The sequence below is a fragment of the Hyla sarda genome, chromosome 3 (genome assembly GCF_029499605.1).
Source record: "Hyla sarda isolate aHylSar1 chromosome 3, aHylSar1.hap1, whole genome shotgun sequence".
Lineage (NCBI taxonomy): Eukaryota > Metazoa > Chordata > Amphibia > Anura > Hylidae > Hyla > Hyla sarda.
The window spans coordinates 115517101-115522929 of record NC_079191.1 but is presented as its reverse complement, the minus strand read 5'-3'; positions in this window follow the sequence as shown (position 1 = coordinate 115522929).

Sequence of the window (5829 nt, the reverse complement as noted above, 5' to 3'; positions counted from 1 at the left end):
TGTATCCCATCCACCACGCGGAGGTGGTCTCATTTCGGATGGGACCCTAACACTAATTTCACTCACCTCTGCTGGGCATATGGCCTCAGAGTGGGTGACATCCTGGATCCACTATCAATTTAAAAACCTCCTGTGAAAAAGTGGAGGCTAGAGAGGGTACCACTTCCCCTAAATTGCACAGCAAAAACAAAAAGAAACATAGCCAGCACAACTACCTAATACACGTCATCTGAAGTTTTTATTGGAACAATTTTTGTTTTGATGGGACTTTTTGATCGCTTTTTATAAAGAAAAATATAAAATATGCAATTTTGGACTTTGGTATTTTTTTTATGTAAACGCCATTGACCGTGTGGTTTAATTAACATTATATTTTATAGTTCAGACATTCACGCATGCGGCGATACCACATATGTTTTCTTTATTATGTTTACATATTTTTTATATGGAAGTTGGGGAAAGGGGGGTGATTCAAACTTTTAATATGGAAGGGGTTAATGGGTGTTTATTTTTTTTAAACTTTTTATTCAACTTTTTTTTTTTTTTTTTTTTTTACACTTTTACTCCCCTTATGGGACTTTTAGGGGGAATCAGTAGATTCCTCATACAGATCAATGTGGTTCCATATAACTACATTGATCTGTGTGCTCTGTGCTTGATTGATAAAGCCTCGTTCAGCCAGGCTCTATCAATCACAGAGCCGGGACAGCCATAGGAGCAGAGGTAAGCCCTCTGGCTAATTCCACAGTGTATCACCCCCCTAAAGGTCCGTTTAGACACCGCTGTCAACTTTGACAGTGGCGATCTAAAGGGTTAATAGCCGCACGCCGCATGTCGGCTATTAACGGCGGCCCCCAGCTACAAGAATAAGCTGGGAGCCGGCTAGTATGGTTCGTGCTCGAGTCAGGAGCCCACACCATACACTGCTTGCCGTTGTAGGATGAGCCGGCTCGTAATTAGACAGCAACCGGTTAAACAAACATTGATTTTATAAATATCGAAGTATATTTATTTATTTTTGCATACATTCTAATTAAAATGTCATGAATAAGTATATTCAAGACATATTCCTGGTCAAGTACATTCTAAAATGCCATATACTTTTATTCTGTTTTGAACTTTCCTTGACCAGGAGAAGACACTGCATGGAGGACTTAAAGAGTACTCCGCCCCTAGACATTTTATCCCCTATCCAAATGATAGGGGATAAGATGTCTGATTGCGGGGGTCCCGCTGTGGACCCCCGCGATCCTGGCTGTGGCGCCAAAGAACTTCACTCCTTGCCGGATGACTGCCGATGCAGGGCGGAGACTCGTGAAATCTCAGCCACTCCCCGCTCGTGACGTCAAGACCCTCCGGCACTCTGGTGCTGCACCTGATGCTCTAAATGAACACCGGTTGCAGCAGGGATGGGAGAAAAGATGTCTAGGGGCAGAGTACCAATTTAAAATCAGTTGGTTCACAGCATTCTGGCTATCTAGTCTGGGAAAGCAAAGAACCCAATGAATCTTGTTCCCTACCTGAAAAAAAACAAACATGCATTCCTACTGGCAGTAAACATGCATACTTGACAGATCTATGTTTATGAAGGCATTGAGGGCAATAGCTGAGAACTGTTTGTGAGCAATAGCTATCTTATGTGTTTTGCCCTGTTAAGGCTGTGTTCACACGTTCAGGTTTTTAATTGCAATTTTTAAATACAAAGCCAAGAATGGATTTGAAAAATGGAGTAGACTCAGTATTACCTGTTACACTATGCGCTCTGGCCTCACACACTGGCCGTGAGCGCATGGTCCCCTTACTTTTTGCTGCCGACGGGGCTGGGACTTGCATCGCGGGACGCACTCGCATGCGATCCCCAGTCTGTCACTCTCCGGGTGTTTCTCCTGCCTCTGCCTCCACCTCTCTGCTACAGCGCGCGTGTCCCCACCCCTTAGGGCGTGCGTGCACCGGAGCTTTAAGATTTAAAGGGCCAGTACGCTCATTAGTGTAACCACCTGTGGCTTGTTTATAAATTCCTCCACCCTTCTCAGTTCTCTGCCGGATCTTTGTTGCCTTGTGCCCTAGAGAAAGAGTTCCATTATATTGCCTTGACGTGTACCAGATCTCCTGCTCTTGTGATTTGACCTTGCTCCTCTGCCGCCTGCCTACTGAACTCCTGCTATGTCCCGACTATGCTACTGTGCCACCTGCCTGACCTACTGCTATCCAGACTACGAGTTGCCTCATCGCTCCTGTGCCTTGCATCTCCTCAGCCGCCTGTGTGGTCGTGCTGTGCCAGGGGAAGCGACCTGGGTGTCGCCTGCAGCGGCAAGCCCATCCTGCTTTGCGGCGGGCTCTGGTGAAGACCAGCGGCACCTTAGACTCCGCTCCCTGGTACGGTCCGAGTAATCTGCCACACAGGTCCAGCGGATCCACATACACCGGAGTTCCTGTCTTCAGAAACGTGAGTGTTACATTACCTTTGTGCTTGTCCTTCATTTTATGATCTGTTCCTGGCTTCGATTTCAATTATTGCAATTAAAGGGGCATAAAAACATAAAAATGCTGCAGAATATAACATTGCCTACCTGTCTGTCCCAGTTCTGAAACCAACAAAATCCATTTGTTTGGGGGGTCTTAGCCCTGTACTTCCTGGTTGTACTTCCTGGTTGAACAGTTGCTCAGCATTACAACTCCTAGAATCCATTGTTTTCCCTAAGCTCTTTATCACAGCCCTCCCACCCTGTCTATTCCCCTCCCACAACCCTCCTGCAACTTCCCTGCACAGAGCTGTTGCAGAAAATCTACAGCAGACTATCGAACAGTGAAGTTGCAGCATCTGCAATACATTCTCTGTCTGCTCCTCTCTTTGTGGCATTGTCACAAGGCAGCATGTTAAAAACATACATCATTCTTCATTTAATGACCCAATAAAGACATGTAGTGAGCCACGGGGTGTGAGGTGAGGTGTAGGGGCAGATGTTGTAGCCCAGGGGCAGATGGTATTAACCCCTAAATGTTCGTGATGCCAGGGCATGGTTTTCCCGGTAACCACACAAACGGTAGCTCCACTATCCCTAGGTTAAGCAATGTAATAATTGTCCAAGACCAGGTTAGGGTTAACGGTAGATTTACTGAGGTAGACAGATGGTAACAGTCTTTCCAGCTAGGCAAGGATCCCAGAGAGGTGACCAGTAACACGGAGGGGACCTTGCAGCTTGCTGGGACTTGCAGTGTTTGGACAGACTTCAACTCAGCCACACTGACAATATTAGACTTGACTATAGACTTGACTGTAGGTAGTGACAGCAGACATAGATGACTTGACTTACTGACATGTGGCTGTTAATCATGTGACTAACTCAAAGGTCCTTAAAGGAGTAGTCCAGTGTTGAAAAACGTATCCCCTATCCTTAGTGGGGAGTCCAACCGGGGGCCCGACAGCCCGCGGGAAGGGGGCGTGTTGACCACTGCACGAAGCGGCGGCTGACACCCCCCTCAATACAACTCTATGGCAGAGCCGGAGCGCTGCTTTCGGCAATCTCCAACTCTGCCATAGCAATGTATTGAGGGGGCGTGTTGTCCGCCACTTCGTGCGGTGGTCAACAAGCACTATCTATCGAGCCGGGGCCCAGTACAGAGAGATCGCAGGGGCCCCCAGCTGTCGGACCCCCCGCGATCTGAAACCTATCCTATAGGGGGATAGGGGATACGTTTTTCACCACTGGACTACCCCTTTAAAGGTTCTTTATACCTAATACACCTAATATACAGAAAACACAATGGGGGAGACACTGCAGGAGAGCCCCTAGGACAAAGAGGGACTCAACCTGACAGGGCCTAAGTACTGTATGGGACTATATCCTGTACTGGGACATCACAGATATATTTGTATATGACAAGGAGATGGTGATGAAGGTTTAGGGGTTGGTCAAAGGCGGTGACATAACTCTGAGGACAGGGATAGAAACAAGATGCAGCCAAACCAGAGGATGATGTGTTTTCTTGGCAGAATGGGGTGATACAGGGAGCTTGAGACAACACCACATTGTTAATGAAAGAACTACACAACTTCCTGACATACAAAATAGAATAAACTATAAATTGTGTGGCAAAGGGAACAATTTCTGATCTACCAAACATTACTGAAGACTTTTTGAATAATTCACAACACTGTAGGATTTATATAATGACAACTAAATTTTATAGCCTGTATACCTTGAGGTATACAGTGTTGATAGAGAGTGACCTTTCTCTCTCTCTCTCTCTCTCTCTCTCTCTCTCTCTCTCTGTATATATATATATATATATATATATATATATATATATATATGTATATATATATATAGTGATATAGGATGATAACAGATGCAAGATTCACTTTAACAATATGAGTACTATAGATTATTAGCAATGGCTATTGTGCATCTGTATAGAACTAGAGTGCACTTTTTAAATTATATAGCCTGCATTAAAAAACATTAATTATTTTTTACTTGGTGACACTTCCAATTTTAAATGAATGTCAAGCACTGCAACTTGGGAGACTGATATCTCAGGAAGAGGTCACTGAAGTAGTTACTATATTAGATAACAATAAATCACTGGGCCCTGATAGATTCGCTAATGAATATTATTAGAGCTGGAAGTTGGAAAATGATGCTTATAACTTATGTGCCTATTTACTATGCTGTCCAGGGAGGAGTATTCAGAGACATTTATTAACTATATCCATTATGGCTACAGTATGGCTGTGCTGTATAAATTCAACCATCTACCCTTCTGCATAAGAGTCATGACAGCCCCTCTAAATCTGGGAAACAAATAAAACCTCATTACTCCACGCACAAGATTGTACATTACATTAATAACGAACTAGCCCATCTAACGTGTATAGGGGCCTCCGGACTCTCTGTGGGACATTGTGGAAAGAAAAAAGATTGTCCAGTAGGATTTTAACACACCTGATTCTCTTTGTAAGGCATAGTTCACACCAAGGGATTTCTGAGCGGAATTCCATTTTGAAAATTCAGCATGGAGATTCCAATGCACAATGGGATTCTGCTGCACAGTGCGCACTGCAGAATTTTTGAGGCAGACTTTCCACCTTTCCGTTCTGCAGACATTGCCATCTATGGGGACAGCAATGACCATGTAGTCCTAGCACCGACTGGCCAAAATTCTGCAGTGTGAACCCGGCCTAAGCCGACACCAGTGTGTGTGTCTGTGGAAGGGGGGTGGGGCATAAAGCAATCAGCTGACAACTTATTTGGTGCTTCTGGCTTTTCTTTTGATATTTTGTTACTATTCGCAACTTTAACATGTTACACGTTTTTATGTGATTTATGAATATTGCTATTGCTTTGCCTAGCTCACACTCACACAAAATTTGGGAGTTTGTGTATATGCATAAAGCATACATTGAATCATCAGTAAAAACAGAACACAAGCCCCCTTCCATAGACATGATTGGAGAGGGCATGGCGTGATGTCACGACCACGCCCGAACCCAGCGTTTGGGATGAAAAGTTAAGAATGTTGGGTTGGCGCGCAGGAGATCGCAGAGGTTCCCAGCGGCAGGATCCCAGATAACAGACCTCTTATCCTCTATCCTTTGGATAGAGGATAAGATGTCTAGGAGTGGTGTACCCCTTTAAGAGTTCTGAATGTAAAACACAGAAACATTTTTTGTCCTACATACCATAGTCAAGGTATTTGATGTCCTACCTACCTGTCCATCTTTAAGTGACCCCTAACTGTACACAGATGTGCCTACTTTGTAGATATACTTTTTTGTTAAGTAGTTCTAAGGCTAGCTCTGGGATTGTAAGCTATAATGTGAAGGAG